The sequence below is a fragment of the Dipodomys ordii genome, unplaced genomic scaffold, assembly GCF_000151885.1.
Source record: "Dipodomys ordii isolate 6190 unplaced genomic scaffold, Dord_2.0 Scaffold84, whole genome shotgun sequence".
Taxonomy (NCBI): domain Eukaryota; kingdom Metazoa; phylum Chordata; class Mammalia; order Rodentia; family Heteromyidae; genus Dipodomys; species Dipodomys ordii.
In genome coordinates this window covers 3738826-3764987 of record NW_012267300.1, presented here as the reverse complement: position 1 = coordinate 3764987, position 26162 = coordinate 3738826, and positions in this window count along the sequence as shown.

The following is a 26162-nucleotide window of genomic DNA, read 5'->3' as shown; positions in this document are numbered from 1 at the left end:
AGCCTTCCTTTCCTTGACTCTCACCTTCAGAGATGATCCCTGATTGGTCTAAATCTGACTAATCCCATATTTTCCCCCAGAGTGGTTGTTTCTGACACATCAGACCTCTTCTTCATCCAGACACTGGTTCCAGGGATTGGTGGCAGTATGAGCGGGTGAATCAAGATGCTTCCACTTGAGACTGTTACAGGCTTTATAATAATAAAGCATCCAGACTCAAGTCCTTATACCTCTTCTCTGTTTGAACACACTCACCTGGTAATCTCATCCAATCTCATGGCTTTCAAAACCATTGGTGACCACAGTGTTCAGATGTTTATGCCTAGCACAGACATCTTCTCAGACCTGTAGACCTACTTCATCTCTTACGTGTAGAAATTTGCATGTGATACAAAATAGATACCTAAAACTTAGCAGATCCCAAAGTGAATGTTGGATCCTCCCTATTTTCCCTTCCTCATCTGTTATTCCTAACTTCAGCTTTCGTTAGTCAGACCACAATTTGGAGGTCTAATAGTAGCCTTGACTTTTTTCATTTTGTTCACACCTTCCATCATTCACTACAAATTGTTCGCTCTCATGCAGAATCAAAATCACCTGCCTAACCCTGTCCACCTTGTTTCTGGCTTCTTGACAACAATCTTCTTTGTGCTCCCATGTCCAGCCTCTTGCTATTTCTCTTATTTATAGTGCTTACTTGCTTTAACAGGTTTTTAGCCTTTGGAAAATGCTGCCATTGCTTACCCAGTATTAAGTAGTTATGAATTCAAAGGACATGGTTATGTACATCCATGATCAGCATTTCAATTAGGTCTTTGGGCCAAGTAGTTTTGTCCTGGTGGTTTTCCATGCTCTAGAGGCTTGCAGAGCAATATTTTAAATAGTACCTGTGACAGAAAAGGGGAAAGCTATTACTCTTCTGAATTGACTTATATCTATAGGGGTCAAATAATTTCTTGGGACATTTTTTATATCTTCACCTATAACTTGAGCCCTCTGATACAGAAAAAGAACTCCAGGTCAATAGTTAGGAGAGTTCTCATTAGTTCTCTCTAGATAACTTTGTTCATTAGATGAGTCACTTCCATTTTTTGTTATTATTCTCCCTTGTATGCAACAACATTGATCCTACTTGCTGACATTGCTTACAAAAGTTGTTGTTACTGGGAAGTGATACCATTTATCAATCATAGATCCATTGTTTCCCATGAAGTTCTACTATATATGAAACATATGGAAACTTTCCCTTCTTATCTTCTTTAAATTGCATCAAAAGTGTATCTGTATTGTGTGCAAAATGTGGTATTTTAAATAACTTCCATTGTCTTTAGTACCTTTTAAAAGAGATCCTGACTCAAAAAAAAAATAAAACAAGATCATCTGCTAGAGGTTCTTTGTAAGCCATAAAGTACTGCTCAAATAAACATACTATTTATCGGTGTCATCCTCATCTTTAAATATCCTCATTGTGTACAGAGAAATTTTGACTTTGGCCTTTAAAAAAATCAATGATAAATCAACAAGGTTTATAGCTAGCAGGCAAGACTGGTAAACATGGCTTCACAGAAAGTTGTCTTCATAGGGCCAAAATCTAGACCTGACTATAAAGTTCTGAAAGCAATTGAGCCAACTGCCCTAACATATATGAATAGATCTCTCACTGTAATTCTCTGCATATAATAGGTATTTTTACTGAATAATTTTCTAATCTCCTTCCTTCCCTCTCTCCCTTCATCCCTCTCTCCCTTCATCCCTCCCTCCCTCCTTCCTTCCTTCCTTCCTTCCTTCCTTCCTTCCTTCCTTCCTTCTTTCTACAGAAATTTAATGATTACTCAGGAACAAATACTTTGTGGGTATCAGTTTCTTGAACAACCCTGTCCTGTGAGTTTAGAAAGGGTACAACCAGGTCCCAGGAAATGAGTGAAAGGACTGGAAGTCGGCAGCCTGTCTGGGAGCAGAGCTTTGCTATTAAAATCACTCTGTGACCCTCTCTCGGTCACTTAACCTGCTGTGCTGCTATTTGCTCATCTGTAAAATTGCTCTCCCTCTTGGGCTTGTTGGGAGGATAAAAGAAAATAATAGGTGGCAAAGTGCACTGAATGGTAAAAGTCTAATACTAAATCAAAGTATTATCATTTTAGAAGTTTATCCCTGAGTAGTGCTGACATTGACATATGGAAGTTAAAGCTACAATTAGAGGCCTACTTTATCTTTAATCCACCAATAATAAAACATTCTCCAAGCACTGACCCAATTTTAGGTACCCTATGGTTCTTTGTACAGCTTTTTCCTTCTTATTCTTGGTATAAGTATGACAACTCAGAATATTTTTTTTAGGATAATTTCAGTATCAACTACTATGCAGTCTTTCTTTTTAAGGTATGAATTTGGAAAACGTTTTAGCAAGACTAGTAAGAGACTTACTACTTACTACATCAGTGTGATGGTTTTGTTTCAGTCAACGAATTTTGGCTAAAACCTGTATAAGGGACATAGAATAATGCACAGCTTAGACCCAAGGGAGCTAATGGGCCAGACAGAGGAGATCCAGTAAGAAAATGTGTTCAGGCATAGTGTTAGAATTTTTTGCAAAAGTTTATAGCTTACCACAACCTAGAAAGGTAAGCAATTTTGCATATTTTTAGAGGTGTCACTTCAGTCTCAGAAATGTTAAATAACTTGGCCAAGATTACATAGCTAATAGGTTTTCAAAAGGATGCAAAATTTGGCCCTTGGATGCTAGGAGGAAACATAGAAAAGCAGTTAGCCCCCAGGGAAGGCCAAAAAAGCAACTGTGAAAGTACACTGAAGGCTAAATTTAGTAAAGAGCCTGCCTAGTGTGAGGGGATATGGAATGCTTCCTTGAATAGAGGCAGCTGAGCTGCATCTTGATGTTGTAAACAAGCTGAATGTTTATCAAGAAAGTCCTGCCATCTTCAGGGCAAGTCTAAGATACAAAACAGCACAGCACAAAGAATTCAAAAATACTAAACCCCCAAAGAATCAATAACCCAATTAATAAATGGATAAAGAAACTTCTCAGAGGTAAGAGTAGCTAAGAGATGCATGAGGAAAATGTTCAACATCTCTGATCATAAAGGAAATACAAATCAAAACAAAACTGAGATTCTATCTCATCCTGGTAACCATGGCCATCACCAAAAATATGAATAATAATAATAAATGTTAGCCAGGATGTAGGGGAAAAGGAAACCCTATAATACTCTTTGTGGGAATGTAAACTATTATGTCACTGTGGAAGGGAGTTTGAAGATTCCTCATAGAAGTAGAACTATCTTATGATCTAATACCACTCTGTGCATCTATCTAGAGTATTATGTCAGGAAACAGTGAAGTCACCTGCATATCCATGTTCACTGCTGAGCTATTTATAATAGCCAAGTTATTTAGCCCAAATACCCTAGATATATAGCCCAGATATCCTAAAATGGATGAGAAGATTAAGAAAATGTGATGTGATGTGTGTGTGTGTGTGTGTGTGTGTGTGTGTGAGAATTTTACTCATCCTTCAGGAAAAACAATATTATGTCATTTGAAGGGAAATGGATAGACTTGGAAAAAATTACATTAAGTAAACAAATGAAGTAAGTCAGGCTCATAGAAACAAAAGGAACATGTTTTTTTCATATGTCAAAGTTAGATCTAAATTATAAACATAAAAGAATATAAAACATAAAAGTATAACTGTAAAGTTCTATGGCCCCAAATCTCAAAATTGTAAAAACTTGGATACTTTTTTTCCACAAAAGCCACACATTTAATAAACCAAATTCATTAAGTATTAGAGTCAGTAAGTGCCTATTATATATAGTCTATACTGAGAATATGAATAACAAAACATCAGATAAGGACTGAACTCTCATTTGTGTATTGCTTACATTTATAATATTCTTTTATAATGACTTTAGAATTTGGGGAGATAAGACATGTCTTTTCTTCTTGGTAGTTAGAATTCCAAAGTTTTACTGGTAGATCCTCATTCCTTTATCTAAAAATTTCATACTCATAAATGAATTCTGAAAATGGTACTTTTTTTAAAATCAGTGAACAGCAAATAATTCATCATGGGAAAAGTAAGTCCTGTTTTTGTATAATCAATAAGAGCTAAGGGAAATTTGTTTTGTTTCTATGTATGTATATGTTCCCACACTGGGGCTTGAACTCAGGATCTGGGAGCTGTCTCTTAGCTTTTATGCTCAAAGGATGGCACTCACTTAAGCCATGTTGCTACTTCTGACTTTTTGATGGAGATAAGGGCCTCATGAGCTTTCCTGACCAGGCTGGCTTTGAACAACAATTCTCAGATCGCAGCCTCCTGAATAGAGCTAGGATTACAAGCATGAGTCACTGGAGCCTAGCTAAGCTTTTGTATTTTAATAAAAATAGTGTTATTTTTTTACTTATTTATTTGCTTGCTGGTTTGGTAACAGTAGTGAGGCTTAAACTCAAGTTATTGTATTCACACCTGTTTTTTTTCTCATCAATGCTATCCCTCTACCACTTGAGCCATAGCTCCTTTTCTGGTTAATTGGAGACAAGAGTCTCAGGGACTTTTCTTCCCAGACAGGCTTTCAAACCATGATTCTCAGATCTCAGACTCTTGAGCAGTTAGGATTATAAGTGTGACCCACCAGTGCCTAGCAAAGAAGAATTTTAAATTATATATAATAGAGACCACACATAGTTGACCCTTCAACTGACCTCTGTTTCAAATAGTAATAAATGGAAGAGCAAAAATTCAAGTAGAGCAGAAAATCCTTTGCACTCTGGACATTTTTTCTCATGCTCTGAGAGATGTGGGGACCACTCAAATCTTGGCTTTGAAATGCACGCAGTTTCTGCTATGAATCCTATAATATCTACCCCAGCTTTAATCTGTGCAATGTTCTTCCTGGGCAATCTTACCCAATGCCTGATATGATAGAGTCAAATGATTATTGCTTAATGAACAGATTTTCATACAGCTTTACATTCAGTTGTATACAGGATACATGATATTAAGATAATTTGGGCATAGTAAATGTATTTTTACTTGAATATTGTTTGAACATTAATTACACAAACTAAGAATTATAGCCATGGTTGCCAGGTTCAGCAAAGAGGAATAAAGGCTACCATTGAAATTTAGATAAACATCACATCTCCTAGAATATTTTTATTCCTTTGAATAAATATTTCCCAATGCAGACTGCTGGAATGGCCTCTAAGAAGAATCCTGCACTAATTTAAAACAAAATAAAAATATAAATAGCTCACAAATATTGTATTCTATATAGTTATACTGAGAATTGTTCAATATTTATATAAATTCATATTGTGCTGTGTATGTTATATTTGGGCTGGTGACTCTACTTATTGTGTTATCTACTTGAAAATCTACTATGATATAAATCATGTGCTAATTTCCTCAGATGAGTTTGAAAGGATGGATGGGAATTTGATATTCTCTAATCTAACACATTTATTTTTAGATGAGAGAATAGAGGCCCAGCCTAGCTAAGAGTCTAGCTCTGGGTCACAGGGCAAGTCAGCCACAAAGCCACCGCTGTACCTAGACTGCTCCCACTCGCACTTAGAGTTCTTTCTACCTCATTGCCTAGTCAACTTCCAAAAATGATGCTCCGCTCATACCTGCCATGTAGCACTGTTCTTTTGAGCTTGGCTCTATTCATTTTTTTCTATCCTCTTCCTTATTATAAATGTCTTATCACAAAGTGGTTTGTTTTGCTTACACATCGATTCTGGGTAGTTAGATGACTTCGCACAATGTTCCACCTCTTTGCCTAGATCTATTCATACCTATGTTTTTATTTTTTACTTTTATTTTTTGCCAGCCCTGGGGCTTGGAGTTAGGGCCAGGGTGCTGTTCCTGAGCTTTTGTGCTCAAAGCTGGTGCTCTATCATTTGAGCTCCACTACTAGCATGCTGGTGGTTATTTGAAGAGATGGGTTTCATAGACTTTGCTGCCAAGGCTAGCTTCAAACCACAATCTGCAGATCTGAGCCTGCTGAGTACTAGGATTACAGGTATAATCACCAGCATCTGGACTAATTTTTTTAAATTTTATTTTATTGTGAAGATGCTGAACAGAGGTATTACCGTTACATGAGTAAAGCAATAAGTACATTTCTTGTTGAGCATTGTTATCCCTTCCCTTGTTCTGCCACTATCCCTCGTCCCTTCCCCCCACACCTCATTCTTCCCCCTAGTTGTAAAGTTCATTTCTAATATACTGTCTTGTTGGCTGCATTGGGTCATCCTGTGTCCTTGTTTGACTATTTTGTTATTCCTCTTCCCCTCTCCAAATTAGACAAATGTATATATAAGATGCAGGGTACCAAAATCAATAACAGGGAATATACCATAGGGGGAAGAGCATACAAAGGAAACAAAATAATCACCAAGTACATTTAAAACAGCAACAACAAAGAAAGACCTCTTGTAACCCTATCTTGGGGTTCATTTCACTTAACATCATCTTACATGGTCATATGTACACAGGTTTTGACCTTTTCTGCTCATCTGGTAAAATTATCCTAGATGTATACTAATTTTTGTAAATGAGGGAAATCATGGGATCTATATTACTTTGGGTCTGACTTACTTCACTTAATATGAATTTTTCCAAGTCTGTCCGTTTCCTATCAAATGGGACAGTGTTATTCTTTCTGATGAAAGCATAGAATTTCACTATATATATGTATATGTATATATACATATACATACATACACACACACACACACCAAATTTTTTTGATCCATTCAACTACTGAGGGGCGTCTAGGTTGGTTCTATAGCTTAGCTATGGTGAATAATGCTGTGATAAACATTTGTTCTGTTAGCTTTAGTATGGTCTTGTTTATAATCATTTGTGTAAATGTCCAGAAGTGGGATTGCTGGGTCATAGGGGAGCTCTATGTGGAGTTTTCTGAGGAACCTCCATACTGCTTTCCAGAGTGGTTGAACAAGTTAACACTCCCAACAACAGTGCAGTAGTATTCTTTCTGGCCACATCCCCTCCAGCATCTGTGGTTATTAGATTTCTTGATTATAACCATTCTAACTGGAATGGAATCTCAATGTTGTTTTGATTTGCATTTCTTTCATGGCCAGAGAAGTTGAGCATTTCTTCATGTGTCCATTTGACCTATGTTTTTATTTGTAAGATTAACTGGCCATTGTAGAAGCATAAGAAACTATGAAGCATAAGAAACGATAAAAATAAAAGTGCCCAACATTTTCCACATTTGCAGATAGCCACTACTCACATTGTGGTGGGATGTTTTATTTTTTCTATTAAAAAACCAGAATTGGCTGCATTGTTCTCCACTTCTCAACACTCCATTTGTCTAACCTTCTTCCCTTTATCCCACCTCACCCCTTCTGGAATGCAGCTAAGAATTCACTTGATATTCTACAAAATTAGGAAAAGTGAGAAAAGGGGTGAGTTGGGATGGATGAATGGGAATGCTGAAGGATTGACATTGCTCATGATGCATTGTATTCATAAGCTGCTTTGTTTAATGCCAATTTCTTTGTACAATTACTTAAAGATGATTTTTAAAAGATAAATGATAAAAAATGGTGTTGAGGTAATATTCTCTCTATGGGTAATTTATCTCATACAAAATATCTACACATAGATATAAAATCTATATAAATATAGATTATACAAATAAATATTGTATATTTTACAATGTTTACATTTACTTAAAATATATTTAAGTTACTTTAACATAGTTACACATATCTAATAAAACATATTAGATATTTGAATGTCTTAAGAATATATAAACCTATCTCTGTATTTTATAACATACCCACATAAATTTGATTCACAATATCTGTGAACATTTTTATTATTAAATATTTTCTACCACCAGATGTTCATTGCTGAAGTGAGCTTCCACTACATGCTTCGTGTTGTTAGTCAGCTACTTTTCTATTGAAATATATTCAGCACCCTTTTTACCTCTCTCTCAGTGTTTGTTGTTCTGGTAAACACTATTGTTGAATAAACTTGGAATGTTTAATTATAATTTCCATTTTGTAGAGTCAATATGAATATTTGGTTATAGATCATGTTATAAGGTATTGATTTATATTACTGAACTATTTAGCATAAATATTGGGATAATTATGAGCTTATAAAAAATAGAGTGGGCCCTTTTCCAGAGTTTTTGTTACCATCTTTATTAACAATTAAAAATGTGTTCTTAACAGAACTAAAACAATGATATAAGATTACTTAATCTTCATTGTATTATGAAAAACTAGATTTATTTTTTCCATTTCTTTATTTACTTGCAATTTTTCTATAATAAACTTTATTTTGCATATATTTATTTATTTGCTATTAGAATGTTATTTTCTTACTAACTGGACTTAAATAATTATCTGTAATAAAAATATTTAATACATTAAGTATATATGTTAAAATTTTTGTTTTTTTCAGTGATGTGCCAGAAATATTTTTCTAGTTTCTCATTAGCTTTTTAACTTCGTTTGCATATATTTTTATTATGTGAAAATTTGAGCCTATATGTAATTACGTCTATCATTTTTCCTCCACAGTCTTTGAAGTTACACTGACAAAGTTAACTACTGTTTCATTCAGAAAATATAGTCATCAGTATTTGCTTTCATATTTTTAATGAACAAATTGAAGTGCTTGCGTTTAAATTTCTAACCCAGCCCCCATTTATTTTGATGCATAATTTCCTTCTTGATTTTTGCAATGTAAGCATTTTGAACATATTTAAGGGAAAAAATATCTGTAATAAAAAGAGTTTCAAGATACAGCCACTTTCTCCTTTTCTGCACAGAAGTACATATGCAAAGAATGTATAAATGTTATGACCCCCAGGGAGATCTCAGGAGGGAACACTTCTTTAATGTCTTAATGCATCAAAGGACCTTCGAACAAAGAAAGCTTTTCTCTTCCTATTGACCTATATATTTGCATAATCTTTTCTGATGTCACATAGAAGAGAGTAGACTTGTTCAGCAGCATCAGAAGGCAGAATTAGGACAGATGGGTGAAAGTTACACTGAACAGAATTAAGTTCAAAAGATATGGAAGGCAATGTTGCCTGGAGGTCATTGTCCTGGCTTTTCTAGTGCAAGTCTCCACTCCTAGGCTGTGTCTGGTATGGAGGATGCTTCATGTTGAGAGTTAATAGACCCTCCTGTAACCTGTAATGAGAATATCTTTCAGCTAAGCAATGTAAACCAGGCACCTTTTATTTTAGAGATGGTTTTAGATGATCTTAGAGAGAGAGAGAGTAAGGGTAATTTTGGCTTGGGAACTTTCTTGTGTTTGTAGTAGCAGTTAGCTGTTTGAAGATTTGGCTGGGCAGGGTGTTTCATTTCTACAGCTGGCAATGGATGCTGACTGTAGGTTTGGAACTCAACACAGGCTGCTGACCTATGGTCTCTCAAGTGTGGCAATCTTAGTGTGTGGTTGGACTTTTACATGATGCCTGGCTTTTTTCCAGAGAAATTATCTCCAGAGATCCAGGTAGAAAGTAAATGATCTATTCTGATCTAGCCTTACCAGTCACTTTGAGTCCATTTTATTGGCTAAAACAGCCAAAAACCCACCCTGACTCAAATTGAGAGCATACACCTTCCATCTCTTACTGAAAGGCCAATTTTGGAATTTCCACAGCTATTTCAGTGTTTTTTATTTTACCTTGCCCTTTTCATTCATGGCTCACATTTCATGGTATCTCACCATGAGGGAGGGGTGACATTGTTCAAAAAGAAATGTACTTGTTATCTGACTTACATAACTGTAACCCCTTTGTCTAAAATTTAAATTGAAAAAAGAAAAAGAAATGTCATTGAGAAGTAGGAGTTTGCCAAAGGGGGACATACAATTTTTTATGTCTTAGGTCATTTTGAGCTAATTGTCTAGAGATATTAATTTCCATTTGTACATTAGATTTTCAGAATATCAAACCTATAATCACAATCTAATGTCACTACATGTTCATTTACTGAGAGACAAAAATCTAATTTACCTAGGGAGAAAGAGTGCAGATAAACTGCATTGCTCAGGTTTCATTTACCTTCCCTCTGCCAAGGTTTTAGGCTGGCCTTGGCTGCTGCCCCATAACTCTCTGGAATGACAGGCTGAATGAGTTATCCCTGTGTGGATTTGGGGTGGGGGTTGGGAGGTTCTCCTCTGTAACCCTTCAGGCTTTATCTAGCCTTTAGTCAGCACAAGATACCAGAAGGAATGCTATGAAGGATTCCTTTCCTACATAGAAGAATTAACTAAATGTCTTCCAAGATTGTATGTTCTTTGTACACTAACCTAGATGCTAGACATAACCCAGTAAATGTTGCTTCTAACCTGGTAGCTGAGAAATCAGGCAGGCAGCCCCTTCATTTATGGTCTGGCTGCCTCTGCAGAGCTGTTGTGTCTGCATTAATTAGGGCACGTTTCCAATTCCAGAGAGGTATGAATGCAGCATTTATCTGTTGCTTTATGTTCCAATAACATAACAATGACCTAGGGTTTATTTGTATCAACTGCTCGAGAGAATGAATGGCTTTTGCACTTTACCTTGCTAAGTTCCTTTCAACCTGTTTGTCAGGGACCTGGAGCAGGAGAGAAAGGAAGGAATGAAGTTTTGTAACAGCAGCTGCAGTGCTGTTCCTGCTGAATCTTCTAAAGAGTGGCAGCCGAGACCACAGGATTTGGGCTAATGAGATAGTGAAAACTGGATACATATGGTGAGTTCAAGTTAAAAAAATACATGAATAAAAAAATAAATAAAGGAAATGAACTGGCCAGAAAACTCTAGCTATGAAATTGTAGATGTAACCAACCATTCCGAAAGTACATTTCTCTTATAAAATATAGTTCACCAGCATATTTTTTCCTCTATCAATACAATAGATTTTTTTCTCGATTGCATTGACTCATTATATGGAAATGAAAATTGTGGGTTTTTTTGTTTTTGTTTTTTGTTTGTTTGTTTGTTTTTTAGCAAGAACCCTCTTGTTTTCTTTTTGGTCCCTAATCTAGGCACGTGTTTTCATGGAATAACATGCTTGGGCCCCTAAGATGGCCAAGGCTAGAATTTGGTTCTTGCCTTAAACACCGTGGATAGTTAAGCTCTCTGGCATTAACAAATGTTGGGGTAATATCAAGTCCATTTCCTGAGGGCCTCTCATAGCCTCCTGGAGCTTAAGAAACTGATCAACTAGTTTAAGAAGCTGGTCCCACAATGACACAGAAAGCCTGCCTTTTGCATCTCTCCTGATTTACTGCCTCCATGTCCCAAAGTGGCACCTAGAGACACAGCCAATAAACACTTCTTAGGTATCAAGATGTGCAAAATATGTGTGTGTGTGTGTGTATGAAAATATTTAGGGATACTTACCTACAAGTATAAAACCCATTGTGACTTTCTATAGCAGCTAGGAATTGAGTAGTACAGTGTTGTTTTATACCCTATTGAGGACTCATGTTCATTGAATATATCTATTTATTGAGGGCTTAAATATTTACAAAATACTGAAACATAAGAAACAACTGCAGCACTGTGAAAAAATTCAATGAAAAAAATTTAAGGAATACTGTGTGATAGAGAGTGATTGGGGACTAGGGATTCAGAATTTTCATTTTGATGTCCAGGAGAGGATTATTTGATGCAGTAGAGAAAGACTAGGCAGGTGAAGATTTTAGGTGAAAGAAAGATATTCTAGGTAGATGGCTTGTGTAAAGTTTCTAAGGAGGACCTTGTTAGGATCCTAACAAGGGCAAATGAGCAGAGCTAGAGGGAAATGAGATAGAGATGTTTTAGGAAGATATTTTCATTCCTTGCAGGCTGAAGTGAAATTTCAGCTTTATACTTCATGATTATGCTAGTCTATTGGATGGAGACTTTTACACAGGAAAATAGTAAGATCTAAATTCAGGCTGAAGCTGAGACTGGAAACACAGTGCAAGTGAAAGACTAGAGCTATGGAAGAGAGTAAAAGGATATGTAGTAGATCCACTGGTGGAAGCGAGGTTGAAAATGTGGATTGAACTTGGTAAAAGTGAGGAAAAGAGGAGGAAAAAGGCGGCTTTTAGGATTTCAGCAACTGAATAAGGTGGTTCAATTTTCTCAAGTAGTGTAGGCTACAGAAGAAATGGCTACTGGTATTTGGAGTATAAACACCATTGTATTATATAAACACAAATATATTAAATTATATCACTACTCTACTAAATATCATTACCTATCATATATGAATTAATAGAATCAGCTGCAGAAAATTCTTTAAGTAAAATGTAAGAAAGTCTAGAGACAGAGGTAAGGAAGCAATTTATAAACTTAAAAAAGAGAAGTCTGAAAGGTGGGAAAGTAAAAAAACAAAAAAGACAGACTCCCTGAATTAGAAGGAATTTATTAGAGCTAAATGTATACATGAACCGAAGTTATCACCTGAAGCAAAGCAGAAACCAGTCTCATGATGATTTTATAAAACCACATGTAGATAAGTAGGTAAATGCACATACCACACGTAATAGCTCACTGAATTTTCACCATATGAAAATATGTCATGTTAAATTATAATTGGGGAGTCATTACATTAGGGTGACTTAGACACTTTCAATTACTACATGAACACACCAAACCCCAGCATAAATAGAAATTTAAGCTAGAAATTGTAGCACCCCGAAATCATTAATGAACCTCTAACAAGGAACTTTATACTTGAGCCAATCAGCATTATTTTTATTGTCTTTCTTCTGCAACCACACGAGTAAGGTAATGAATACATTTCCTATCAAACATTGTGTCACCCTTCTTTATTTTTCTCCTACCATCCCTTCTCTCCCCACCTCCCTAACTCCTCCTCCTCCCCCAAATTGTAAAGTTCGTTTTCAACAGTGTCTTGAACATATCATTGTTACAATGGGTCAACATGTATCCTTATTTCAGCATTTTGTTATTTCCCTTTCCCTCCTCAAATTAGAAAAATGTATATACAAGATGCAGGGCAATGGAATCAAATATGATGTTGCAATGGACCCATGGCAACAATGAGATGTACCAGATACTATGTAGAAAAACGAACTTTATAACTGGCGCAGAGGCCAGGGTGGGGTCGGGGAAGGTGGAGTGTAGCTAGCTAGCAGTGGAGATGGGATTGCAGATTGCAGGATGGTAGGGGAAAAACAAAGGAGGAGGCAACAATGCTTGATAAGAAATGTATTTATTACCTTGCTCATGTAATTGTAACCCCTCTGTACAGTATTTTCACAATAAAAAACATTAAAAAATACAGTGAAAACAGGGGTTATACCACGGGGGAAAAAAATACAAAAGGAACAAAAACATCACATGGTACAATAATCAATACATTAAAAACAACAGCAAGAAAGATAAAACCACATATGTCCCCATCTTGAGGTTCATTTTGCTTAGCATCATCTTTTTTTTTAATAAGTTTTTTTTATTGTGAAAATACTATACAGAGGGGTTACAATTACATGGGCAAGATAATGAGTACATTTCTTATCAAGCATTGTTGCATCCTCATTTGTTTCCCTTTCCCATCTCCTCCCCTCCACCCACCCCCATACTCCCTCAAAGTTATAAAGTTCATTTTTTGACATATTTAATAAGTTTTTTATTGTGAAAATACTGTACAGAGGGGTTACAATCACATGAGCAAGGTAATGAGTACACTTCTTATCAAGCATTGTTGCCTCCTCCTTTGTTTTCCCTACCATCCCTTCTCTTCCACCTCCTCAACTACATCCCTCCCTTCCCCCCTAAATTGTAAAGTTCGTTTTTCAACATAGCACCTTGTACATCTCATTGTTGCAATGGGTCAACCTGTATCCCTATTTAAACTATTTGTTTTTTCCCTTCCCCTCCCCAAATTATACCAACATCAAATACAGTGAAAACAGGGATTATACTGTGGGGGAGGGAAATACAAAGCAACAAAAAATCACTTGGTACCTTATAAATACATCAGAGACAATAGCAAGAAAGAAAAACCACTTGTGTCCTTATCTTGGGGTTCATTTCACTTCACATCTTCTTATCTGACCTTTTCTGCTTGTCTCAGATATATACTAGTTATTGCAAGTAAGGGAACCATGGGACCTATGTTTTTTATGCTGGGCTTACTTCACTTAATATAATTTTTTCCAAGTCTTCCAATTTCCTTACAAGTGGGGCAATGTAATTCTTTCTGATGGAGACATAACATTATCTTATATGATCATATATATATAGATTTTGACCTTTGTTGCTTGTCCTACACATGTACTAGTTATTGCAAATAAAGGAAACCATGGGACCTATGTTTCTTTGGGCCTGGCTTACTTCACTTAATATAATTTTGTCCAAGTCTTAACATTTCCTAACAAATGGGGCGGTGTCATTCTTTCTGATGGATGTATAGAATTCCATTGTATATGTACCATATTTTTTTTGATCCATTCATTTACTGAGGGGCAACTGGGTTGGTTCCATATCTTAGCTATGGTAAATAATGCTGCAATAAACATAGTTGTGCTGGTAGTTTTAGTATACCCTTGTATGTGATCATTTGGGTAAATGCCCAAAAGTGGGATTGCTGGGTCATAGGGGATCTCTATGTGGAGTCTTTGGAGCAACTTCCATACTGCTTTCCAAAGTGTTTTGTTTTGTTTTGTTTTGTTTTTTTGTCAGTTGTGGGGCTTGAACCCTGTGCCTGGATGCTGTCCCTCAGCTCTTCAGCTCAAGGCAAGCACTCTATCGCTTGAACCACAATGCTACTTCTGGTTTTCTGAGTGGTTTATTGGAGGAAAGAGTCTCATGGACTTTCCTGCTGGGCTGGCTTTGAACCGTGATATTCAGATCTCAGCCTCCTGAGTAGCTAGGATTATAGGCAGGAGCCACTGGCGCTCGGCTCCAAAGTGGTTCTTTTACCAGTTGCAAGTGTTCCAAATCAAGACTCATGATCCTCATGACTAACAACTGACTACTAATTGCATAGATTGATTTCTACTCTAAACTCTATGTAGATAGAATCATAGACTAGTTCCCATTCTTTCCTGTCTGTTTTCTGTCAAGGACCATCAGAATTGTAAGAATTATACTTTGCTTGCTCAATCTTATCAATTAATGTCCTTTTGTATGGATATATAGTACTGTATGTACATGTTCTACTGTAGATGGACATTTGGGTAGCTTTTATTATTTTTTTTGGTGCTGTGAGAACACTATTATGACTATGATAGTGCAGGCTTTTAGAGTACATGTAGACTCATGTTTCTGTTGGGAATCTGTCTAGGAGCACAATTGCCCAGTCATAGTATGTACTTAGATTAAGTTGTGGTAGATACTTCCAAATATTCTCCTAAGTGGTTGCAGTATTTTCTTTTACTTGAACAGTGTATCAAGCTAAGGCTTTTTACAAGACTCACCAGCATTTCATATTGTTATTATTATTCATTTCAGTCATTTAAATGGGAGTGTCTATAGCATTTCATTATAGTTTTCATTGTATTTTCCTAATGATTATTTAGCATTTTTGAATAGTCCGTTCTTTGCACAGTGAGTTTTGTTTTGCCTTTGTCAAAAACAGAAAAAGGTCAGGTTACTCTTTGTGATTTCATAAATGTACTCAACATTTTAACTGAAACATTCTCTTTCCTCTACCAAATGGTAATCATGAGACATCCATTTTTTTCTTTTTTTGTAGTTTCTTTTTTTATTGTGTCGATAATTAAAGTTAAAATATAACTCAGATGGTTTTAACCTAGTGGTGCTTGATCTGTGGTCTTAGAACAGCAGCAACAGCAGAACATGGGATCTTATTTGGGCACTGGTGGCTCATGCCTGGAATCCTGGCTACTCAGGAAGTTGATGCTGGAAGACCAAGGTTCTTGGCCAGCCAGGAAAATGTTTGCAAGACTCCATCTGCAGACTGGACTGGAGTTATGGCTCATGTGATAGAGTGCTTGATTTAGCAAGCATGATGCCCTGAATTCAAACCCCCAAGTGCCAAATTAAAAGATCTTTCTATAAATGCAACTTCAATGACAAATTCTAATAAAATACAAATTCTAGAATGGAGCACATTGAAGCATACTCTCCAGGTAATTATGATGTATACTCTGGTTGGGAAGAAATAATTTTAGCTTATCTTCCAGAAAGACCCTATGAATTATTGTCCATTTCACCTTCTGTTCCTGAAATAACACAGTAAAACTGGGGCAAGATGCAAAGTGGCTACCTTCTGGAAGATCATTCTCAAACTACCACTGGTTATAATAAGCAAAAGAAAAGCAAAGAGAAGCACTCACTGTTTCTTCAAATTAAAAGTCTGTTCCTCTGTTTGCTGGCCAACTGATATTTTGACACTCATTTGCCTTCCAGGACTGTTTATTTATGAAAGACAATCTAGGAAATATTTAAATCAGTTGAAAAGTTCTGAGTTCTAGAAGTATTCCTTCTTCTATCGTGAGAGGTTGAGGAAAACATTACAATTGTCTTACTTCTCGTACAAAGACCTTAGCTATTTCTTCTTTTTAAATGATTTTTTACTGTAAAAATAGTGTATAGAGGGGTTACAGTTACATGAGTAAGGTAATGAGTACATTTCCTATCCAGTATTGTTATCTCCTCCTTCATTTTTCCCCTATTATTATCTCTTCTCTCCCCACCTCTCCAACTCCTCCCTCCCTATACCCCCCTGCAAGGTGTAAAGTTCATTTTCAACATAGTGTCTTGTACATCTCATTGTTACAATAAATCAACCTGTATCCTTATTTAAGCATTTTATTTTTTCCCTTCCCCTCCCCAAATTAGAAAAGTATATGTACAAGATGCAGGCACTGGAATCAAATACAATCAAATGGGTTATAACATGGGGGGAAGAATATACAAAAGAAACAAAAAAGATCATATAGTACATTATAAGTACATTAAAAATAATAGCAAGAAAGAAGAAAACACTTACGTCCCTGTCTTGGGTTCATTTCACTTATCATCTTATAAGGTCATATATACATAGTATTTTTTTTTACCTTTTCTGCTTGTCCTAGAAATATACCAGTTATTGCAAATAAGGGAAACCATGGGACCTATGTTTCTTTGGGCCTGACTTACTTCACTTAATATAATTTTTTCCAACTCTTTCCATTTCCTAACAAATGGGGCAATGTAATTCTTTCTGATGGAGGCATAGAATTCCATTATACACACACACATATCACATTTTCTTGATCCATTCATCTACTGAGGAACATCTGGGTTGGTTCCATATCTTAGCTATGGTAAATGATGTTGCAATAAACATAGTTGTGCTGGTGGTTTTAGTATACCCTTGTTTGTTTGCTTTCCAATGTGGTCGAACAAGTTTACATTGCCACAAACAATGCAGTAGGGTTTCCTTTTGGCCACATCCCCTCCAGCATCTGTTAGTAGATTTCTTGATTATAGCCATTGTAACTGGGGTGAGGTGGAATCTCAATATGATTTTCATTTGCAATTCTTTTATGGCTAGAGAAGTTGAGCATTTCTTCATGTGTCTATTGGCCATTATTTATTGGGCAATTGTTTCTGTGAGGATTTGTTGTTGGGGGAATTTAATTTTTTGAGTTCTAAGTATATTTTAGATATGAGGCTCTTGTCCGTTGTATGGCTAGAGAAGATCTCACAATCCATGGTCTTTCTATTGATCTTGCTAGCTATGTCCTTTGCCATGCAGAAGCTCTGCAGTTTCATGCAATCCCTTTTGTCCAACCTTTCTTTGATTTGTTGTGTTTCTGGGTTTCTATTAAGAAAATTTCAGCCTGTGCCAAGGAGACCTAGAGTTTCTCCTATTCCTTCTTGTAATGTTTTCAGGGTGTCTGCTTTGACTCCGAGGTCTTTGATCCATTTGGAGTTGATTCTGGTGCAGGGTGATATATAAGGATCTAACTTTAGTTAAAATCTACAGGTGATTAACCAATTTTGCCAGCACTATTTGCTGAAGAGGCTGTCTTTATTCCATTCTACATTTTTTGTTTTTGGCTCCCTTATCAAAGATTAGGTGGCTATCGGTCTGTGGGTTCATTTCTGGGTCTTCAGTTCTATTACAATGGTCCTGAGGTCTGTTCTTGTGCCAGTACCAAGCTGTTTTGATTACTATGGCTTTGTAGTAAAGTTTGAAATTTGTTATTGATATTTCTCCAGTATTGTTCTTTGTGTTAAAGATTTTTTTGCTATTTGGGGTCTTTTATTTTTCCATATGAATTTTTGGATTGCTTCTTCTGTTTCATTGAAGAATGAGATTGGAATATTGATTGGTAGCACATTAAATTTGTAGATAGCCTTTGGAAGTATTACCATTTTCACAATGTTGATCCTCCCAATCTAGGAGCAGGGGAGGTTTTTGTACTTTCTAAGTTCTGCTTTAATTTCCTTTTTCAGGTTTTTAAAGCTTTTATTGTAGAGGCCCTTCATTTCTTTAGTTAACTTTATTCTTAGTTATTTTATTATTTGTGAGTTAGCTATTTCTTCATACTCAACTTTAAAACACTTTCTAATAACTAATCAACCAATCAGTATTTTCAAGGCTGTAGATGAAAAGATGCTAAACCATCAAGTATTATTAGTATTGTTGTTATTTTTATCTCCATTTGAAAATTGTCCCTTTCCTATTTGCTATGTTTTACTATGACAGCTTTTTAAGACCTTATTATATGTTTGCAGAGTCAGTAGAGTTAATACTTCATCTTCAAAGTTCTCTTTATATAAGGTAATTTAAAGGAAGCTAGCAGAAGACTACAAAGTTAGCATTAAGAATGCCTTTGCAAATGGACCTGGAAAACTATGGCAAAATGCAAGTAAATCCACACTTATTGGATTGTATCAAGTGGGAGAGCATCTGTCTAGTAAGTGAAAGACTCTAACTTCAAGTCCCAGTAAAACACACACAGACACACACACAGACACACACACACACACACACAGAGACACACACACACACACACACACACACACACAGATCTGGAGGAAAGAAAAGAAAACATTTATAGGGGTTCAGAGTTCTGAAGGACTATGTGCCTGCTCATACTACATGAATACACAAGTGTATATATGAACACTTGCAGAAAAGTTAATCAAAGTGCAGTATACAGACTTTGAAACAATTTTGCCTGTACTTTTGACTGGGAAGATTCGACTGTTGCCTAAGAATGCCCCTTTTTATGGATGTCTTTTAGAAAATATATCCCTGTAATCAGCCATGTTTCTTAATGCCTTGAAGGTCTCTGATAAAGAAGACTTTCATAAGATCTCAGACATTTTTTATTAGAAATTGAAGAGCACCAAACAAACAAACACACACACACACACAAAAAAAATCCTGGTATGCTGTTAACCCCATGTGAAATATTGACTTACTATAAGACTTCTCTATCTCCAAGTCATAAAATTGGCTATTTTCATATGTGGAAAAATAACATCTTATTAGTCATAAAAACTGAACTCCCAGTAGTTAGTAGTAGGCAACAATAGAAAACATCTTTCAGGTCATTGCTTGTGTTTCCTGGAAAGAGGAGGAAAGGGTCCCTCTCAGGTTAGTTATTTCTGGTATCTCCAAGCTGATACATGTTGCATTCTTCCAAGTAATCTTGCTGCCATGTGTGGGAATATGATTCCTTATTGTTTTATAACAAAGCTCAGACTAGACCAGCAGGGAAGGATCTGTCTCTTCTCATGCATTAAGAGTTAAGAATGTTTCTTGCTTTGGAAAGGCTATGATTGTTCTGGCAATTTTTAGCAGTCTGACTGGAGAGTCACTTTACTCTTGAATTGCACTTTAGGGTACATATAGTACCCACTTCCTGGGGTTATTGTGAACCTTGAATTCGGTAATTTCAGGAAAATTTAGCATAGTCTCATACAAATAAGTGCTCAGTACGTGTTACCTATTATTTTCTACAAAATACATCAGAATTGGTAGAAGAATAATACAAAAGGAAGATGAATACTGATAATTGGTTTTCTGGAAAGATTTGCTTCCAGAGTTTGCATGCTTTGACACACTTTAACCCCTGGCATGCCTCTGTGAAGGGCTTTTCGTCTGAACAGAATCTAGGAGCCTCAGCCTCAATGTACAGGCGTGGGATTAACGCATGGCAGGACTTGCTTTCACTTCCTGTTGAAAAGTCTCTTCCTGGTTTTATTCTCCTGACGGAAGCTTCCTTCCCTATGATAATGGAACCTAGAAATGACTTGGTCTCTAATTAAAGAATCATGTTGATGTGGGATAAGAATGTGTGAGTTGTGCAAGAATATATCAGAATCCAGCAGGAAAAAAACCTAACACAGATAAAAGATGTACATAGTTGGGCACCAGTGGCTCACACACACCTGTAGTCCTAGCTACTCAGGAGGCTGAGATTTGAAGATCATGGTTCAAAGCAAGTTTGGGCAACAAAGTTTGTAAGAGTCTTATCTCCAATTAACCACCAAAAGCCAGAAGTGAAGCTGTAGCTCAAGTGGTAGAGCCCTAGCCTTGAGCAAAAAATGCTCAAGGACAATGGCCAGGCCCAGAGTTCAAGCCCCAGGATGGGACCAAAAACAAAGAAAAAATATATATCTTTTTTGATATATATATATATATATATATATATATATGCACCATGAGACATTTCACTATGTATTTAGAACATGTTCTGATTATTCTATTTTTTTTCCTCTATTGCCTTCAAGTGTGCACTCTCCCACACAATTAAGAATCGTTTTGTGTTTCACTCTCTTCTTTAAAGTCCATGTGGGCATCTCCTTTCCTGGCATGATGGCCCTTTTCCTTCTGCATGAGTGTAGAACCAGGACAGAGGCACTGGTCTGTAGTAGGAAGAGGACCTCCCCTGGAATGTCAGTGGGAGGAGAATGCCAGAAAAGTGGTGGGCAGTTCTAGCTCCAGGAAAGTCTTGATACTCTGTGATGCCAAGCAAAAAGGAAGGCACTCTATAGGGTAGGCAAGATAACGTGAGGGTCTTCAGAAATCCTCATGCTGCTTACATACTGCAGGAAAGGCTGGGGTATCGCAGACAAGAATTCATTTGGAAACTTAGTTTGTGCTTAGTTTAGAGACTACCACGGGAATAAGAAATTTCATAAAACCATGCCATTATCCACTGAAGGTTGTTGCATGTAGCCAGGCCAGGGAAAGGAAGCCTTACAGAGAGAGAAGTAATCCATAGAGACTTATGCAGAAAGTTTGGCTCACAATGGCCTAGGTTCAAACATTGGCTGTGCCTTTTAGAAGTCATGTAATATTAGTCATATTCCTTAATCCCTATAAATTAGTCTTTCAAAGTTTTTATAGATAACACAAATCACCTGACATGTTATAGTCCTCATTACTAGTTCCTCTATACTTCAAAGAACCCAGAAGAGTTCCTAGCAATGAGCAGGGGCCTTGAATAACTCAAGTCCAGCTAGCAACAGCTGTTTTTTCTCTAAGTCCATTCCAGTGCTACTGGTTAAGTGTAAGGTCCACCCTGCGAAGGTGGAGCAGACTCATCCCTCTTCTTGATTAAGTCTCCGCCCAGTACCTGTGTCACTGAGGTAACCGACACACTTGGAGGCAGTCACCTCCTGAGGTCACATCCGCATGTGGTGTGGCCACACTTTCTTCTGTCCCTGGCCTTGATAAGTCTGGCCTGGCTGTGGTTCAACCCTTTTTTATTCCTGCTGTGTGTGCTTCCAACGTGACCAGAGGCAGCTTGCAAGTAAATCTTTCCTTTGCCTGATTACCGTGTGCTGCTCTCTTTCCTGGGTTGCCAATTTAATTTACTTAACATATATGGTGCCATGACTTGGCTGGGGTTTTTGAGTCGGGAATATTAGAATTTCCTGACCACCCCTTTTCAGCTAACCAAACCACCTTGAGACGCCACGTGAGACTTTTCACCAATACCATTGCTGGCCCCCATATCCACATCCACACCACTTCTCTACTCTGGTGAGTGAAATGCTAAGGGTTCTCTGTTGCTCGTTTTTTGCGTTGCTTTTGCCTGGTCAGCTCTCCTTCATTCACCAGATTCCTTCCCTCCTGCACTTTTAATGGGGTGTTGCAAGTCACACCTAAGGTAGGAAACTCCTTTGGAATGCCTTCTGCATTACTTGAGTGTCTTGTCCCTTAAGTACTGCATTAACAGAAAGCACCTAATTTATTATTGCACTTAAGTCTGACCACAGTATTGATTGGGTAATCGCTCTCAATGACCCAAAGATGATGTAAGGTCCACCCTGGAAGGCAGAGCAGACTCATCCCTCTTCTTGGTTAAGTCTCTGCCCAGTACCTGGGTCACCTAGGTAACCAATACACTTGAAGGCAGTCATCTACCCCCTCTCCCTCCCTGAGGTCACATGGACATCCAGTGTGGCCACACCTTCTTCCACCCCTGGTCTTGATAATCTGGCCTGAGTATGGTTTGACCCTTTTCGATTCCTGCTGGTGGGCTTCCAACTTGACAAGAGGTGGCCTGCAAATAAATCTTTCCCTTGCCTGAATACTACGTGCTGCTCTTTCCTCAGCTGCCAGTTTAATTTACCTGACAATAAGTTCATGTAGCTTTGGTTTGCCAACATATTCTCTGTTTTGGGATAGTGGTAGAAGTCCTTTAAGTAACTTCACCTATAATGTATCAATTCATGGGTGTTTTCCCAGTCAGAATAAATAAACTAAGTAGATTCACCTGACTCTATCCAAACACAGAGATACAAGAGTATTTACAATATTTCTGGGATCATAGTGACCAGTAGAAAAAAGCTTCAGGGCTGGGAAGGTGGCTCAGTGGTAGAATGCTTGCCTTGCATGCATGAGGCCCTCAGTTGGATTCCTCAGCACCACATAAGCAGAAAAAGCTGTAAGTGGCACTGTGGCTCAAGTGGTAGAGTATTAGCCTTGAGCTGAAGAGCTGAGGGACAGTGCCCAGGCCCAGAGATCAGGCCCCATGATAGGCAAAAAGAGAGAGAGAGAGAGAGAGACAGAGAGAGAGAGACAGAGAGAGAGAGAGAGAAAGAAAAGAGCTTCATCTCTGAGGTCAGAGACCATCCTCTATATTTGTAGCCTGAGAGCTTAGGCTCTGAGCTTTACCTGCCAAAGTCAGAAGTGCTTTCTGCTCTGATTTGTCTGATAAGGCTATATCATCTCTTGGACCCATGTGATATACCAGAATTCATTTTAGAAACCCCAAATCTATGTATTTTAAGGCACAAATCATTTTGCTGGACATGGGATGTTCCCCAAACCATTGGAAATAGAAAGTGTTCTAGCTTGGAATACAAGATGACTTACAGAACACCTGGACTATATCTGAGTCCTCCATTTGGACAATTGAGTCCAGAAAATGTTTATGGCATTGCAATCCAGAAATAGGAAGCTACCGTTACAGATGCCACTGCCAAAATGGTAATGGAACCCATCCAGAGCCTGCTTTCCCTACAGTTTCAATTCACAGATACCTAGGGACTCAAATTTGATAGCCAGCAATAATAGCTCACAAAATCTCTATACTTTGAAATACTGTTTAGGGTGAACTGTAATTCACACTCAGCACCTTTATTGCATGAAAGGCTGAGGAGGGTATTTATTACCTTTTTATGTCTGCAGTATAGGATGGCATACCAACAGAATGTCTAAAAGTAATGCCACCTCAAAATGGATGGAAGATTTGGACAGTCCAGAGGCTGAGTTCTAGTTGTTCATCAGCTAAAAAAGTAGATAAAATGGTTACCAGCGTCTAGAGTCACAAAGGAATCAGTCAATACTAACACAGGGTTAGCTTTGTAAAATTTAGTAGAAGATTGAATCTAGGGATATTGTTACAGTTGGAGCAAGGCAGAGAATAAAAGGCATGTGTAGATCTTGTGACAGTTACAGAAATTGGTTGATGCCAGCTGGTTTTCCAGTTGTGGGCTTCTATTCAGAACCTCAGCCTACCTAAAATATAGACAAGATTAAGTCTTCCTGTTGGAACAAGAAAGGAAAGGCAGAGAACAAAGCAGGTTAGTAGCCAAATCCCATGAAACCCTCTGTCCCCTACTACTACTGTCCCCTACAGAATAAGTTGGTACCTTTCCCTAGATTCCTCCCTCTACTTTCTGTACTTCCTTATTTAAGATGTCAAATTCTTAAATATACTGTGCTGAGCGCTGTAGATTTATGCAAAAGTAACACAATTGTGTTTTGAGTGTATGGGGAGCAAATACCAAAGTCATATATGGGCCTGATGCAGCGATAACATATATTAAATAGTTCCTTATCAACAAAAAATGTCCATCACCTTACAAAGCATTATTATGTACAATTTTCCAAAGAAGAGGAAATAATGCATCCTAACTGCAAAATAATTGTCAACAAAAGCCTGGTGCCGGTGGCTCATGCCTGTAATCCTAGCTACTCAGGAGGCTGAGATCTGAGGATCACTGTTGTAAGCCAGCCCAGACAGGAAAGTCTAATCTCCAATTGAGACTCTAATCTCCAATAAACCAATAGAAAATCGGAAGTGGCGCTGTAGCTCAAAAGGTAGAGTGCTTGCCTCAAGCTGAAGAGCTGAAGGCTAGCGCCCAAGCCCAGAGTTCAAGCCCCATGACTGACAAGAAAAAAAAATTGTCAACATTAAAATCAAAGATGCAGAGGACAATTAAAATGATCTTTTTGTTTCTTTTGTGTGTTCTTCCCCCATGGTATAGCCCCTGTTGTCACTGTATTTGATTCAGGTGCCCTGTATATTGTATGTATGTTTTTCTAATTTGGGGAGGGGAAGGGAAATAAAATGCTGAAAAAGGGATACAGGATGATCCATTGTAACAATGAGATGTACAATACACTATGTTGAAAATGAACTTTACAACTTCGGGGGGTGGGGAGGAAGGAGTTGAGGAGGCGAGGAGGGAAGGGATGGTAGGGGAAAAACAAAGGAGTGGGTAACAATGCTCGATAGGAAATGTACTCATTACCTTACTCATGTAACTATAATCCCTCTGTACAGTATCTTTACAATAAAAAAATTGAAAAAAGAAAAAAAAGACTTTAGCTGAGTGCCTCATTCCTGTAATCCTTGCTGCTCAAGTGGCTGAGATCTCAGCATATGGTTTGAAGCAAGCAAAGACAGAAAAGTCTGAGAGGCTCTTATGTCTAATTAACCAGCAAATGGCTGAAAGTAGAGGTGTGGCTCAACTGACAGAACCCCAGCCTTAAGTAAACTGATATTGAGAGACCCTGAGTTCAATTCCCAGTACCAAAACACACACATACACAGACTTCATATAGGGCTGGAGGTGTTGCTAATCCAATATTTATTTACTAGCATATGTGAGGCCCTGGCTAGGTTCAATCTCCAGCACTGCAAAAATTGAATTTATACATATATAGAACATGAGCATGCAGATATATGTACATTTACATGCTTGCACATACAGTGCCTACACACACATATGCACAGAAATGAAGTCATTAATACATACGCAGACATTGTTTTAGATAAAGACAAAGAACAATAAGGACCCAAACAACAAAACTTAAAAGTCATAAGCCATTTTCACACAATAAAAATTACTTCCTTAGCAAAATAAGGTCTTTCGTGAAAAGAGTTTCTCAGCAAATGGATTGTGACAATTGACACCCCACGAGCACCATTTTGGACAATCTTTTTGTTGTTGTAATTTGATAAAGCAGGAAGTGGAAATCAATAGGACGTTGCCAAATACGATCTTTGCCAATGCCCCTGTCATTCTCTCTTTTGCTCCTGTTCCATAGTAGATAAGAGATAGGAGGAGCACAGAACACAATATATGGATTTTTTTAAATAAACAAACCTGGCACTACAAAGAAAGCTACACAGTACTTTTAACTCCAGAAATGTTTTCAAAACCATGCTGTCCATCTGCTATGTAGCCAAACAGGCTGATTTCAAGCTCAGAGGTGGGTTGGGGATTTGTATGATTCCCAGAACTTCAGGGAGAACCTTACTCACTGGAGCTCTCATCTCTACCTCTCAGCACTGCTGGTTTCCATGACAACCCGGCCAGTGTGTAGTTCAGTTCTGCAAATACTTCCCAAAGACCATTAGGCCTAAAATCTTCTGTTTAGGCTCTCAAATCTGCCTTACTCCTTCCAACCTTCCAACT